The sequence below is a fragment of the Cyanistes caeruleus genome, unplaced genomic scaffold (assembly GCF_971803275.1).
Source record: "Cyanistes caeruleus unplaced genomic scaffold, bCyaCae1.hap1.1 HAP1_SCAFFOLD_138, whole genome shotgun sequence".
In the NCBI taxonomy this organism is placed as follows: Eukaryota; Metazoa; Chordata; class Aves; order Passeriformes; family Paridae; genus Cyanistes; species Cyanistes caeruleus.
The window spans coordinates 158,600-174,932 of NW_028255933.1; the positions used below are offsets into that span (position 1 = coordinate 158,600).

The following is a 16,333-nucleotide window of genomic DNA, read 5'->3' on the forward strand; positions in this document are numbered from 1 at the left end:
GTGTGCCTCATTTCACATGTCCAATTTCAAGGGCCACTAAAAGAGGCTCATGTTTGCCTTGCTACCCACAAGTGCTGTAGGTATTTCCAGGAGAAGAGGGAAAACATCGCTGTCCTGTGGTGTGGTAGAAATGCCACCACAACTGTGATTGTGTGAGCAAAGCCAGCCAGTGCTTTTTGGGGCAGCAGCAGCAGCGGAGAGTGTGGCAGAGCGGTTTTGATACTCTTTTTAGAGTCCTGCAAACATTGTTCCCGAAAGAACCCACAGCTTTGCAAATGTGCCCGAGGAAAATGCAAAGAGAACTGGGGTGTGAAAATCAAAGACTGTTTATCTGTAGAAGAAAAGGAACAAGAATGAACTACACCACATATTTACACTGTGAGAATATTGGTAACAACAACAACAACAACAACAACAACAACAACAAACTATAGAACCTATTTACCTGAGAACAGCTCTAACAAAACTCTATGAAACGTATTTACAGACAACTTAAACAAACTCTAAAACCTCTATCCTGAACACAACAACTGTAAAACGCATGTACAGCAGGGTGGCATCTGTGTCTGTGATGTCCCTAAGTCCTGGAAGAAAAACAAGTAGCACGGTCAGTGCAGTCAGGCACGGAAGGGTGTTCCATGTGCTGCCGGGCTGGGACACTGGCTGCCAGAAGGGAGCCTGGCTGGGGGCTGTGGCCCAGGCACTGGAACAGGGCTTGTGTGGCCCACAGCAAGCCCAGGCCAGGCCAGGGATGGCCAGCAGAATCCAGTGCATGGGCTAGCGTGTCCCTGAGCAGGAAGTGCCCAGCCCGGCCCCAGGCTGGCAGCAGGGGCCCCACTCTGCCTGTGGGGAGCACCTGCCTGTTCTGCTGCTGGCATCGGTCTTCATCCCAAGACCATGTCTTCCTCCTTGTCTTTTAGATCAATATCCATCTCTTCAATAGAATCTTTCGTTTCCACCTCCATCTCTTCCTCTGTCTCGTACATATCCACATCCATCTCTTCCTCTCCACTATCCTCTCCGTCCACTTCCATGGCTTCTTCTCTATCAGTCTGTGTATCGACGTCCGTCTCCTCCTCTCCGTCTGTGCCAGCCTGCAGAGGTAGCAAAATTTCCCAGCCTGTCCCACAGAGCTCCAGCCCAGCCAGGCAGCTGCGAGGTGTCCGCCTCCGTGGAATAGCACCATAGCTCTTTTGGAACAAATGCAGACATCCTGCAGGGATGGAGAGCAAAATCCAAGCGATGGGGAGCTTTGGGGACTGCTGGGGGAATCAGGGAGCAGGTGGCAACAAGGTGACAGGGGTAGGCTTGGAGCAGGGTGAATGAAGAGCGTGCTGGCACAAGGAGCCAAGGGTTGTGTTGTGGCCGTTGCTGGATGCTGGAAGTTCTAGCTGGAGCGTGCACTGTGACATCACCGCCAGGAGTTGAGGCCCAGGCTGAAGTGGACAACGGAGACCGTAGAATGAATGATGGAATCCCTGGGTGCTTGGGCTTGGAAGGGACCCTAAAGACCATCTTGTTCCAAGCGGAGCAATCTTCGCCCAGAATAGGTTGCTCAGAGCCCCGCTCCCAGCTGGCCTTGGATGTTGCCAAGGATGGAGCATCCCCGGCCTCTGTGCACAGCCTGGGCCAGTGGCCCAGCAGCCTGAGTGGAAAAGAGCAGCTTCATTAGATCCAACTTCAAGCTCACTCCTGGAATTGAAAGGCTTCTCCTCTCTGTGCCCATCTTTCCTAGAGCTGCAGGGAGGCCTCGCCAGCCCCCTTCTCTTTCCAGGCTGAGCATCCCCAGCCCCACACGGACAGCAGTCCGATGCGTGGCAGTCAAGGCTAAAGGGTAGCAAATGGCTACATCAGGAAGTGAGAGATGGAAGCTTTTGGAGATGGAAGCTTTACCTCTAAATGTAGAAAAGAAAGAGAAGTGGAGGGGGAAATGGTGGGACTCTGGCTCTGTTCTAACTGGCGAGGATTTTCTTCTCTTCTTTTCTGTCGTGCTAACCCAAGTTTTGTTGTTTGAAAGGAGGTTTAGCAAAATATCCATCGTCTTCTCCACTGCTGAAACACTGAACAACATCTGGGCAGGCTGAGGATGCAGAGCAAAACCTGCAAATATCTACTGCTGATCGTGATCCTGGGGAATGCAGCTAAAGCCAGCCAAAAGCAATTTCTGGAAAGTCAAGCCTGCTTTACGTTTTCTGGAGTTTGGTTGTGCCAACTTCACCAGTCATTTCTAAAAAAGGAAAAGAAACTCCAAGCAAAAGAGAGAAAAACACAAAGAAACCAACCCAAAGAAACCAATCAAACAAACAGATAAAACACCCCCAATCAAACCAAAGGCAATGAGAAGTTAGGACTAGTTGTAAGGATATCACAGCAGGCGAATGGCTGCTTCCTACTTGGATCACCATCCAAAGCCACCTAGAACAACTTCTCCAAAACATATCCAACAGCAGAAATGGAAAAAGTGATCCATGGCAGCTCTGCATTGTGGTGAAGGATGAGCATGCAGTGGTCCAGATGGAGCACTGCCCACCCTCCAGGCTGCTGTTTGCTCTGCTGAAAGACTCTTGCAGGACTGTGGCCCCTCTCCAGGCAATGGAAATCATTGCCACAGCTCTCAGTTGAGGCACTGGCATTTCCAGAGCCAGATTCAGGCACAATCCTACTGCCTGCTGAGCATCTGGGAAAGGCGCTGAGCATCTTCAGGCCTAGAAGCACAAAAGAGCTCAGGCTCTCCCCGAACTGGGTTTTCAGGGCAGCTTTCCATATCTCTGCAAGATTTCTTCATCCCTCAACACGTCTGACTTTATGATGTCCAACGATGCATTTGGGTTTCTTCCGTCCTCTTGTGTGCCCGTGAGTAACCTTCCACGTGGATGAAGGAGATTGTGTACAGGACAATTGATTGCGGTATTGCCATTTGGCTTCACTGTCACTCAGTTGAACACGGTCCTTATCTAAGAAGGACTTCCAAGAAATGGGTAGGAGTTTTGGCTGTGAGAGGAGCAGAAAGCACATTTTCTACAGCAAATTGCTAGCTGATGCACTTTCCTCCCTGCCAAAATAGTGATTGCCATTCATCTTCCTGGGAAGAATGTAAAGACCCATTCAGAGATGCCAGGTTCAGCTGGCCTGTGGCTTTGTGTGCCTCATTTCACATGTCCAATTTCAAGGGCCACTAGAAGAGGCTCATGTTTGCCTTGCTACCCACAAGTGCTGTAGGTATTTCCAGGAGAAGAGGGAAAACATCGCTGTCCTGTGGTGTGGTAGAAATGCCACCACAACTGTGATTGTGTGAGCAAAGCCAGCCAGTGCTTTTTGGGGCAGCAGCAGCAGCGGAGAGTGTGGCAGAGCGGTTTTGATACTCTTTTTAGAGTCCTGCAAACATTGTTCCCGAAAGAACCCACAGCTTTGCAAATGTGCCCGAGGAAAATGCAAAGAGAACTGGGGTGTGAAAATCAAAGACTGTTTATCTGTAGAAGAAAAGGAACAAGAATGAACTACACCACATATTTACACTGTAAGAATATTGGTAACAACAACAACAACAACAACAACAACAACAACAAACTATAGAACCTATTTACCTGAGAACAGCTCTAACAAAACTCTATGAAACGTATTTACAGACAACTTAAACAAACTCTAAAACCTCTATCCTGAACACAACAACTGTAAAACGCATGTACAGCAGGGTGGCATCTGTGTCTGTGATGTCCCTAAGTCCTGGAAGAAAAACAAGTAGCACGGTCAGTGCAGTCAGGCACGGAAGGGTGTTCCATGTGCTGCCGGGCTGGGACACTGGCCCAGTGGGACTCTGCTGCCAGAAGGGAGCCTGGCTGGGGGCTGTGGCCCAGGCACTGGAACAGGGCTTGTGTGGCCCACAGCAAGCCCAGGCCAGGCCAGGGATGGCCAGCAGAATCCAGTGCATGGGCTAGCGTGTCCCTGAGCAGGAAGTGCCCAGCCCGGCCCCAGGCTGGCAGCAGGGGCCCCACTCTGCCTGTGGGGAGCACCTGCCTGTTCTGCTGCTGGCATCGGTCTTCATCCCAAGACCATGTCTTCCTCCTTGTCTTTTAGATCAATATCCATCTCTTCAATAGAATCTTTCGTTTCCACCTCCATCTCTTCCTCTGTCTCGTACATATCCACATCCATCTCTTCCTCTCCACTATCCTCTCCGTCCACTTCCATGGCTTCTTCTCTATCAGTCTGTGTATCGACGTCCGTCTCCTCCTCTCCGTCTGTGCCAGCCTGCAGAGGTAGCAAAATTTCCCAGCCTGTCCCACAGAGCTCCAGCCCAGCCAGGCAGCTGCGAGGTGTCCGCCTCCGTGGAATAGCACCATACCTCTTTTGGAACAAATGCAGACATCCTGCAGGGATGGAGAGCAAAATCCAAGCGATGGGGAGCTTTGGGGACTGCTGGGGGAATCAGGGAGCAGGTGGCAACAAGGTGACAGGGGTAGGCTTGGAGCAGGGTGAATGAAGAGCGTGCTGGCACAAGGAGCCAAGGGTTGTGTTGTGGCCGTTGCTGGATGCTGGAAGTTCTAGCTGGAGCGTGCACTGTGACATCACCGCCAGGAGTTGAGGCCCAGGCTGAAGTGGACAACGGAGACCGTAGAATGAATGATGGAATCCCTGGGTGCTTGGGCTTGGAAGGGACCCTAAAGACCATCTTGTTCCAAGCGGAGCAATCTTCGCCCAGAATAGGTTGCTCAGAGCCCCGCTCCCAGCTGGCCTTGGATGTTGCCAAGGATGGAGCATCCCCAGCCTCTGTGCACAGCCTGGGCCAGTGGCCCAGCAGCCTGAGTGGAAAAGAGCAGCTTCATTAGATCCAACTTCAAGCTCACTCCTGGAATTGAAAGGCTTCTCCTCTCTGTGCCCATCTTTCCTAGAGCTGCAGGGAGGCCTCGCCAGCCCCCTTCTCTTTCCAGGCTGAGCATCCCCAGCCCCACACGGACAGCAGTCCGATGCGTGGCAGTCAAGGCTAAAGGGTAGCAAATGGCTACATCAGGAAGTGAGAGATGGAAGCTTTTGGAGATGGAAGCTTTACCTCTAAATGTAGAAAAGAAAGAGAAGTGGAGGGGGAAATGGTGGGACTCTGGCTCTGTTCTAACTGGCGAGGATTTTCTTCTCTTCTTTTCTGTCGTGCTAACCCAAGTTTTGTTGTTTGAAAGGAGGTTTAGCAAAATATCCATCGTCTTCTCCACTGCTGAAACACTGAACAACATCTGGGCAGGCTGAGGATGCAGAGCAAAACCTGCAAATATCTACTGCTGATCGTGATCCTGGGGAATGCAGCTAAAGCCAGCCAAAAGCAATTTCTGGAAAGTCAAGCCTGCTTTACGTTTTCTGGAGTTTGGTTGTGCCAACTTCACCAGTCATTTCTAAAAAAGGAAAAGAAACTCCAAGCAAAAGAGAGAAAAACACAAAGAAACCAACCCAAAGAAACCAATCAAACAAACAGATAAAACACCCCCAATCAAACCAAAGGCAATGAGAAGTTAGGACTAGTTGTAAGGATATCACAGCAGGCGAATGGCTGCTTCCTACTTGGATCACCATCCAAAGCCACCTAGAACAACTTCTCCAAAACATATCCAACAGCAGAAATGGAAAAAGTGATCCATGGCAGCTCTGCATTGTGGTGAAGGATGAGCATGCAGTGGTCCAGATGGAGCACTGCCCACCCTCCAGGCTGCTGTTTGCTCTGCTGAAAGACTCTTGCAGGACTGTGGCCCCTCTCCATGCAATGGAAATCATTGCCACAGCTCTCAGTTGAGGCACTGGCATTTCCAGAGCCAGATTCAGGCACAATCCTACTGCCTGCTGAGCATCTGGGAAAGGCGCTGAGCATCTTCAGGCCTAGAAGCACAAAAGAGCTCAGGCTCTCCCCGAACTGGGTTTTCAGGGCAGCTTTCCATATCTCTGCAAGATTTCTTCATCCCTCAACACGTCTGACTTTATGATGTCCAACGATGCATTTGGGTTTCTTCCGTCCTCTTGTGTGCCCGTGAGTAACCTTCCACGTGGATGAAGGAGATTGTGTACAGGACAATTGATTGCGGTATTGCCATTTGGCTTCACTGTCACTCAGTTGAACACGGTCCTTATCTAAGAAGGACTTCCAAGAAATGGGTAGGAGTTTTGGCTGTGAGAGGAGCAGAAAGCACATTTTCTACAGCAAATTGCTAGCTGATGCACTTTCCTCCCTGCCAAAATAGTGATTGCCATTCATCTTCCTGGGAAGAATGTAAAGACCCATTCAGAGATGCCAGGTTCAGCTGGCCTGTGGCTTTGTGTGCCTCATTTCACATGTCCAATTTCAAGGGCCACTAGAAGAGGCTCATGTTTGCCTTGCTACCCACAAGTGCTGTAGGTATTTCCAGGAGAAGAGGGAAAACATCGCTGTCCTGTGGTGTGGTAGAAATGCCACCACAACTGTGATTGTGTGAGCAAAGCCAGCCAGTGCTTTTTGGGGCAGCAGCAGCAGCGGAGAGTGTGGCAGAGCGGTTTTGATACTCTTTTTAGAGTCCTGCAAACATTGTTCCCGAAAGAACCCACAGCTTTGCAAATGTGCCCGAGGAAAATGCAAAGAGAACTGGGGTGTGAAAATCAAAGACTGTTTATCTGTAGAAGAAAAGGAACAAGAATGAACTACACCACATATTTACACTGTAAGAATATTGGTAACAACAACAACAACAACAACAACAACAACAACAAACTATAGAACCTATTTACCTGAGAACAGCTCTAACAAAACTCTATGAAACGTATTTACAGACAACTTAAACAAACTCTAAAACCTCTATCCTGAACACAACAACTGTAAAACGCATGTACAGCAGGGTGGCATCTGTGTCTGTGATGTCCCTAAGTCCTGGAAGAAAAACAAGTAGCACGGTCAGTGCAGTCAGGCACGGAAGGGTGTTCCATGTGCTGCCGGGCTGGGACACTGGCCCAGTGGGACTCTGCTGCCAGAAGGGAGCCTGGCTGGGGGCTGTGGCCCAGGCACTGGAACAGGGCTTGTGTGGCCCACAGCAAGCCCAGGCCAGGCCAGGGATGGCCAGCAGAATCCAGTGCATGGGCTAGCGTGTCCCTGAGCAGGAAGTGCCCAGCCCGGCCCCAGGCTGGCAGCAGGGGCCCCACTCTGCCTGTGGGGAGCACCTGCCTGTTCTGCTGCTGGCATCGGTCTTCATCCCAAGACCATGTCTTCCTCCTTGTCTTTTAGATCAATATCCATCTCTTCAATAGAATCTTTCGTTTCCACCTCCATCTCTTCCTCTGTCTCGTACATATCCACATCCATCTCTTCCTCTCCACTATCCTCTCCGTCCACTTCCATGGCTTCTTCTCTATCAGTCTGTGTATCGACGTCCGTCTCCTCCTCTCCGTCTGTGCCAGCCTGCAGAGGTAGCAAAATTTCCCAGCCTGTCCCACAGAGCTCCAGCCCAGCCAGGCAGCTGCGAGGTGTCCGCCTCCGTGGAATAGCACCATACCTCTTTTGGAACAAATGCAGACATCCTGCAGGGATGGAGAGCAAAATCCAAGCGATGGGGAGCTTTGGGGACTGCTGGGGGAATCAGGGAGCAGGTGGCAACAAGGTGACAGGGGTAGGCTTGGAGCAGGGTGAATGAAGAGCGTGCTGGCACAAGGAGCCAAGGGTTGTGTTGTGGCCGTTGCTGGATGCTGGAAGTTCTAGCTGGAGCGTGCACTGTGACATCACCGCCAGGAGTTGAGGCCCAGGCTGAAGTGGACAACGGAGACCGTAGAATGAATGATGGAATCCCTGGGTGCTTGGGCTTGGAAGGGACCCTAAAGACCATCTTGTTCCAAGCGGAGCAATCTTCGCCCAGAATAGGTTGCTCAGAGCCCCGCTCCCAGCTGGCCTTGGATGTTGCCAAGGATGGAGCATCCCCAGCCTCTGTGCACAGCCTGGGCCAGTGGCCCAGCAGCCTGAGTGGAAAAGAGCAGCTTCATTAGATCCAACTTCAAGCTCACTCCTGGAATTGAAAGGCTTCTCCTCTCTGTGCCCATCTTTCCTAGAGCTGCAGGGAGGCCTCGCCAGCCCCCTTCTCTTTCCAGGCTGAGCATCCCCAGCCCCACACGGACAGCAGTCCGATGCGTGGCAGTCAAGGCTAAAGGGTAGCAAATGGCTACATCAGGAAGTGAGAGATGGAAGCTTTTGGAGATGGAAGCTTTACCTCTAAATGTAGAAAAGAAAGAGAAGTGGAGGGGGAAATGGTGGGACTCTGGCTCTGTTCTAACTGGCGAGGATTTTCTTCTCTTCTTTTCTGTCGTGCTAACCCAAGTTTTGTTGTTTGAAAGGAGGTTTAGCAAAATATCCATCGTCTTCTCCACTGCTGAAACACTGAACAACATCTGGGCAGGCTGAGGATGCAGAGCAAAACCTGCAAATATCTACTGCTGATCGTGATCCTGGGGAATGCAGCTAAAGCCAGCCAAAAGCAATTTCTGGAAAGTCAAGCCTGCTTTACGTTTTCTGGAGTTTGGTTGTGCCAACTTCACCAGTCATTTCTAAAAAAGGAAAAGAAACTCCAAGCAAAAGAGAGAAAAACACAAAGAAACCAACCCAAAGAAACCAATCAAACAAACAGATAAAACACCCCCAATCAAACCAAAGGCAATGAGAAGTTAGGACTAGTTGTAAGGATATCACAGCAGGCGAATGGCTGCTTCCTACTTGGATCACCATCCAAAGCCACCTAGAACAACTTCTCCAAAACATATCCAACAGCAGAAATGGAAAAAGTGATCCATGGCAGCTCTGCATTGTGGTGAAGGATGAGCATGCAGTGGTCCAGATGGAGCACTGCCCACCCTCCAGGCTGCTGTTTGCTCTGCTGAAAGACTCTTGCAGGACTGTGGCCCCTCTCCATGCAATGGAAATCATTGCCACAGCTCTCAGTTGAGGCACTGGCATTTCCAGAGCCAGATTCAGGCACAATCCTACTGCCTGCTGAGCATCTGGGAAAGGCGCTGAGCATCTTCAGGCCTAGAAGCACAAAAGAGCTCAGGCTCTCCCCGAACTGGGTTTTCAGGGCAGCTTTCCATATCTCTGCAAGATTTCTTCATCCCTCAACACGTCTGACTTTATGATGTCCAACGATGCATTTGGGTTTCTTCCGTCCTCTTGTGTGCCCGTGAGTAACCTTCCACGTGGATGAAGGAGATTGTGTACAGGACAATTGATTGCGGCATTGCCATTTGGCTTCACTGTCACTCAGTTGAACACGGTCCTTATCTAAGAAGGACTTCCAAGAAATGGGTAGGAGTTTTGGCTGTGAGAGGAGCAGAAAGCACATTTTCTACAGCAAATTGCTAGCTGATGCACTTTCCTCCCTGCCAAAATAGTGATTGCCATTCATCTTCCTGGGAAGAATGTAAAGACCCATTCAGAGATGCCAGGTTCAGCTGGCCTGTGGCTTTGTGTGCCTCATTTCACATGTCCAATTTCAAGGGCCACTAGAAGAGGCTCATGTTTGCCTTGCTACCCACAAGTGCTGTAGGTATTTCCAGGAGAAGAGGGAAAACATCGCTGTCCTGTGGTGTGGTAGAAATGCCACCACAACTGTGATTGTGTGAGCAAAGCCAGCCAGTGCTTTTTGGGGCAGCAGCAGCAGCGGAGAGTGTGGCAGAGCGGTTTTGATACTCTTTTTAGAGTCCTGCAAACATTGTTCCCGAAAGAACCCACAGCTTTGCAAATGTGCCCGAGGAAAATGCAAAGAGAACTGGGGTGTGAAAATCAAAGACTGTTTATCTGTAGAAGAAAAGGAACAAGAATGAACTACACCACATATTTACACTGTAAGAATATTGGTAACAACAACAACAACAACAACAACAACAAACTATAGAACCTATTTACCTGAGAACAGCTCTAACAAAACTCTATGAAACGTATTTACAGACAACTTAAACAAACTCTAAAACCTCTATCCTGAACACAACAACTGTAAAACGCATGTACAGCAGGGTGGCATCTGTGTCTGTGATGTCCCTAAGTCCTGGAAGAAAAACAAGTAGCACGGTCAGTGCAGTCAGGCACGGAAGGGTGTTCCATGTGCTGCCGGGCTGGGACACTGGCCCAGTGGGACTCTGCTGCCAGAAGGGAGCCTGGCTGGGGGCTGTGGCCCAGGCACTGGAACAGGGCTTGTGTGGCCCACAGCAAGCCCAGGCCAGGCCAGGGATGGCCAGCAGAATCCAGTGCATGGGCTAGCGTGTCCCTGAGCAGGAAGTGCCCAGCCCGGCCCCAGGCTGGCAGCAGGGGCCCCACTCTGCCTGTGGGGAGCACCTGCCTGTTCTGCTGCTGGCATCGGTCTTCATCCCAAGACCATGTCTTCCTCCTTGTCTTTTAGATCAATATCCATCTCTTCAATAGAATCTTTCGTTTCCACCTCCATCTCTTCCTCTGTCTCGTACATATCCACATCCATCTCTTCCTCTCCACTATCCTCTCCGTCCACTTCCATGGCTTCTTCTCTATCAGTCTGTGTATCGACGTCCGTCTCCTCCTCTCCGTCTGTGCCAGCCTGCAGAGGTAGCAAAATTTCCCAGCCTGTCCCACAGAGCTCCAGCCCAGCCAGGCAGCTGCGAGGTGTCCGCCTCCGTGGAATAGCACCATACCTCTTTTGGAACAAATGCAGACATCCTGCAGGGATGGAGAGCAAAATCCAAGCGATGGGGAGCTTTGGGGACTGCTGGGGGAATCAGGGAGCAGGTGGCAACAAGGTGACAGGGGTAGGCTTGGAGCAGGGTGAATGAAGAGCGTGCTGGCACAAGGAGCCAAGGGTTGTGTTGTGGCCGTTGCTGGATGCTGGAAGTTCTAGCTGGAGCGTGCACTGTGACATCACCGCCAGGAGTTGAGGCCCAGGCTGAAGTGGACAACGGAGACCGTAGAATGAATGATGGAATCCCTGGGTGCTTGGGCTTGGAAGGGACCCTAAAGACCATCTTGTTCCAAGCGGAGCAATCTTCGCCCAGAATAGGTTGCTCAGAGCCCCGCTCCCAGCTGGCCTTGGATGTTGCCAAGGATGGAGCATCCCCAGCCTCTGTGCACAGCCTGGGCCAGTGGCCCAGCAGCCTGAGTGGAAAAGAGCAGCTTCATTAGATCCAACTTCAAGCTCACTCCTGGAATTGAAAGGCTTCTCCTCTCTGTGCCCATCTTTCCTAGAGCTGCAGGGAGGCCTCGCCAGCCCCCTTCTCTTTCCAGGCTGAGCATCCCCAGCCCCACACGGACAGCAGTCCGATGCGTGGCAGTCAAGGCTAAAGGGTAGCAAATGGCTACATCAGGAAGTGAGAGATGGAAGCTTTTGGAGATGGAAGCTTTACCTCTAAATGTAGAAAAGAAAGAGAAGTGGAGGGGGAAATGGTGGGACTCTGGCTCTGTTCTAACTGGCGAGGATTTTCTTCTCTTCTTTTCTGTCGTGCTAACCCAAGTTTTGTTGTTTGAAAGGAGGTTTAGCAAAATATCCATCGTCTTCTCCACTGCTGAAACACTGAACAACATCTGGGCAGGCTGAGGATGCAGAGCAAAACCTGCAAATATCTACTGCTGATCGTGATCCTGGGGAATGCAGCTAAAGCCAGCCAAAAGCAATTTCTGGAAAGTCAAGCCTGCTTTACGTTTTCTGGAGTTTGGTTGTGCCAACTTCACCAGTCATTTCTAAAAAAGGAAAAGAAACTCCAAGCAAAAGAGAGAAAAACACAAAGAAACCAACCCAAAGAAACCAATCAAACAAACAGATAAAACACCCCCAATCAAACCAAAGGCAATGAGAAGTTAGGACTAGTTGTAAGGATATCACAGCAGGCGAATGGCTGCTTCCTACTTGGATCACCATCCAAAGCCACCTAGAACAACTTCTCCAAAACATATCCAACAGCAGAAATGGAAAAAGTGATCCATGGCAGCTCTGCATTGTGGTGAAGGATGAGCATGCAGTGGTCCAGATGCAGCACTGCCCACCCTCCAGGCTGCTGTTTGCTCTGCTGAAAGACTCTTGCAGGACTGTGGCCCCTCTCCATGCAATGGAAATCATTGCCACAGCTCTCAGTTGAGGCACTGGCATTTCCAGAGCCAGATTCAGGCACAATCCTACTGCCTGCTGAGCATCTGGGAAAGGCGCTGAGCATCTTCAGGCCTAGAAGCACAAAAGAGCTCAGGCTCTCCCCGAACTGGGTTTTCAGGGCAGCTTTCCATATCTCTGCAAGATTTCTTCATCCCTCAACACGTCTGACTTTATGATGTCCAACGATGCATTTGGGTTTCTTCCGTCCTCTTGTGTGCCCGTGAGTAACCTTCCACGTGGATGAAGGAGATTGTGTACAGGACAATTGATTGCGGCATTGCCATTTGGCTTCACTGTCACTCAGTTGAACACGGTCCTTATCTAAGAAGGACTTCCAAGAAATGGGTAGGAGTTTTGGCTGTGAGAGGAGCAGAAAGCACATTTTCTACAGCAAATTGCTAGCTGATGCACTTTCCTCCCTGCCAAAATAGTGATTGCCATTCATCTTCCTGGGAAGAATGTAAAGACCCATTCAGAGATGCCAGGTTCAGCTGGCCTGTGGCTTTGTGTGCCTCATTTCACATGTCCAATTTCAAGGGCCACTAGAAGAGGCTCATGTTTGCCTTGCTACCCACAAGTGCTGTAGGTATTTCCAGGAGAAGAGGGAAAACATCGCTGTCCTGTGGTGTGGTAGAAATGCCACCACAACTGTGATTGTGTGAGCAAAGCCAGCCAGTGCTTTTTGGGGCAGCAGCAGCAGCGGAGAGTGTGGCAGAGCGGTTTTGATACTCTTTTTAGAGTCCTGCAAACATTGTTCCCGAAAGAACCCACAGCTTTGCAAATGTGCCCGAGGAAAATGCAAAGAGAACTGGGGTGTGAAAATCAAAGACTGTTTATCTGTAGAAGAAAAGGAACAAGAATGAACTACACCACATATTTACACTGTAAGAATATTGGTAACAACAACAACAACAACAACAACAACAACAACAAACTATAGAACCTATTTACCTGAGAACAGCTCTAACAAAACTCTATGAAACGTATTTACAGACAACTTAAACAAACTCTAAAACCTCTATCCTGAACACAACAACTGTAAAACGCATGTACAGCAGGGTGGCATCTGTGTCTGTGATGTCCCTAAGTCCTGGAAGAAAAACAAGTAGCACGGTCAGTGCAGTCAGGCACGGAAGGGTGTTCCATGTGCTGCCGGGCTGGGACACTGGCCCAGTGGGACTCTGCTGCCAGAAGGGAGCCTGGCTGGGGGCTGTGGCCCAGGCACTGGAACAGGGCTTGTGTGGCCCACAGCAAGCCCAGGCCAGGCCAGGGATGGCCAGCAGAATCCAGTGCATGGGCTAGCGTGTCCCTGAGCAGGAAGTGCCCAGCCCGGCCCCAGGCTGGCAGCAGGGGCCCCACTCTGCCTGTGGGGAGCACCTGCCTGTTCTGCTGCTGGCATCGGTCTTCATCCCAAGACCATGTCTTCCTCCTTGTCTTTTAGATCAATATCCATCTCTTCAATAGAATCTTTCGTTTCCACCTCCATCTCTTCCTCTGTCTCGTACATATCCACATCCATCTCTTCCTCTCCACTATCCTCTCCGTCCACTTCCATGGCTTCTTCTCTATCAGTCTGTGTATCGACGTCCGTCTCCTCCTCTCCGTCTGTGCCAGCCTGCAGAGGTAGCAAAATTTCCCAGCCTGTCCCACAGAGCTCCAGCCCAGCCAGGCAGCTGCGAGGTGTCCGCCTCCGTGGAATAGCACCATACCTCTTTTGGAACAAATGCAGACATCCTGCAGGGATGGAGAGCAAAATCCAAGCGATGGGGAGCTTTGGGGACTGCTGGGGGAATCAGGGAGCAGGTGGCAACAAGGTGACAGGGGTAGGCTTGGAGCAGGGTGAATGAAGAGCGTGCTGGCACAAGGAGCCAAGGGTTGTGTTGTGGCCGTTGCTGGATGGTGGAAGTTCTAGCTGGAGCGTGCACTGTGACATCACCGCCAGGAGTTGAGGCCCAGGCTGAAGTGGACAACGGAGACCGTAGAATGAATGATGGAATCCCTGGGTGCTTGGGCTTGGAAGGGACCCTAAAGACCATCTTGTTCCAAGCGGAGCAATCTTCGCCCAGAATAGGTTGCTCAGAGCCCCGCTCCCAGCTGGCCTTGGATGTTGCCAAGGATGGAGCATCCCCAGCCTCTGTGCACAGCCTGGGCCAGTGGCCCAGCAGCCTGAGTGGAAAAGAGCAGCTTCATTAGATCCAACTTCAAGCTCACTCCTGGAATTGAAAGGCTTCTCCTCTCTGTGCCCATCTTTCCTAGAGCTGCAGGGAGGCCTCGCCAGCCCCCTTCTCTTTCCAGGCTGAGCATCCCCAGCCCCACACGGACAGCAGTCCGATGCGTGGCAGTCAAGGCTAAAGGGTAGCAAATGGCTACATCAGGAAGTGAGAGATGGAAGCTTTTGGAGATGGAAGCTTTACCTCTAAATGTAGAAAAGAAAGAGAAGTGGAGGGGGAAATGGTGGGACTCTGGCTCTGTTCTAACTGGCGAGGATTTTCTTCTCTTCTTTTCTGTCGTGCTAACCCAAGTTTTGTTGTTTGAAAGGAGGTTTAGCAAAATATCCATCGTCTTCTCCACTGCTGAAACACTGAACAACATCTGGGCAGGCTGAGGATGCAGAGCAAAACCTGCAAATATCTACTGCTGATCGTGATCCTGGGGAATGCAGCTAAAGCCAGCCAAAAGCAATTTCTGGAAAGTCAAGCCTGCTTTACGTTTTCTGGAGTTTGGTTGTGCCAACTTCACCAGTCATTTCTAAAAAAGGAAAAGAAACTCCAAGCAAAAGAGAGAAAAACACAAAGAAACCAACCCAAAGAAACCAATCAAACAAACAGATAAAACACCCCCAATCAAACCAAAGGCAATGAGAAGTTAGGACTAGTTGTAAGGATATCACAGCAGGCGAATGGCTGCTTCCTACTTGGATCACCATCCAAAGCCACCTAGAACAACTTCTCCAAAACATATCCAACAGCAGAAATGGAAAAAGTGATCCATGGCAGCTCTGCATTGTGGTGAAGGATGAGCATGCAGTGGTCCAGATGGAGCACTGCCCACCCTCCAGGCTGCTGTTTGCTCTGCTGAAAGACTCTTGCAGGACTGTGGCCCCTCTCCATGCAATGGAAATCATTGCCACAGCTCTCAGTTGAGGCACTGGCATTTCCAGAGCCAGATTCAGGCACAATCCTACTGCCTGCTGAGCATCTGGGAAAGGCGCTGAGCATCTTCAGGCCTAGAAGCACAAAAGAGCTCAGGCTCTCCCCGAACTGGGTTTTCAGGGCAGCTTTCCATATCTCTGCAAGATTTCTTCATCCCTCAACACGTCTGACTTTATGATGTCCAACGATGCATTTGGGTTTCTTCCGTCCTCTTGTGTGCCCGTGAGTAACCTTCCACGTGGATGAAGGAGATTGTGTACAGGACAATTGATTGCGGCATTGCCATTTGGCTTCACTGTCACTCAGTTGAACACGGTCCTTATCTAAGAAGGACTTCCAAGAAATGGGTAGGAGTTTTGGCTGTGAGAGGAGCAGAAAGCACATTTTCTACAGCAAATTGCTAGCTGATGCACTTTCCTCCCTGCCAAAATAGTGATTGCCATTCATCTTCCTGGGAAGAATGTAAAGACCCATTGAGAGATGCCAGGTTCAGCTGGCCTGTGGCTTTGTGTGCCTCATTTCACATGTCCAATTTCAAGGGCCACTAGAAGAGGCTCATGTTTGCCTTGCTACCCACAAGTGCTGTAGGTATTTCCAGGAGAAGAGGGAAAACATCGCTGTCCTGTGGTGTGGTAGAAATGCCACCACAACTGTGATTGTGTGAGCAAAGCCAGCCAGTGCTTTTTGGGGCAGCAGCAGCAGCGGAGAGTGTGGCAGAGCGGTTTTGATACTCTTTTTAGAGTCCTGCAAACATTGTTCCCGAAAGAACCCACAGCTTTGCAAATGTGCCCGAGGAAAATGCAAAGAGAACTGGGGTGTGAAAATCAAAGACTGTTTATCTGTAGAAGAAAAGGAACAAGAATGAACTACACCACATATTTACACTGTAAGAATATTGGTAACAACAACAACAACAACAACAACAACAACAACAAACTATAGAACCTATTTACCTGAGAACAGCTCTAACAAAACTCTATGAAACGTATTTACAGACAACTTAAACAAACTCTAAAACCTCTATCCTGAACACAACAACTGTAAAACGCATGTACAGCAGGGTGGCATCTGTGTCTGTGATGTCCCTAAGTC

At 50.2% G+C, this 16,333-nt stretch overlaps 1 long non-coding RNA gene across 1 annotated transcript; it reads right to left on the reverse strand.

The window, feature by feature from the left end:
* Positions 1-8,242: 8,242 nt before the first annotated feature.
* On the reverse strand, positions 8,243-16,333 carry LOC147645981 (uncharacterized). Its single transcript, XR_015282037.1, has 5 exons — positions 13,799-16,333; positions 13,471-13,704; positions 10,645-13,179; positions 10,317-10,550; positions 8,243-10,025 (listed from the first exon to the last, which is right to left on the reverse strand). It is a non-coding gene; the product is annotated as an uncharacterized LOC147645981 (long non-coding RNA).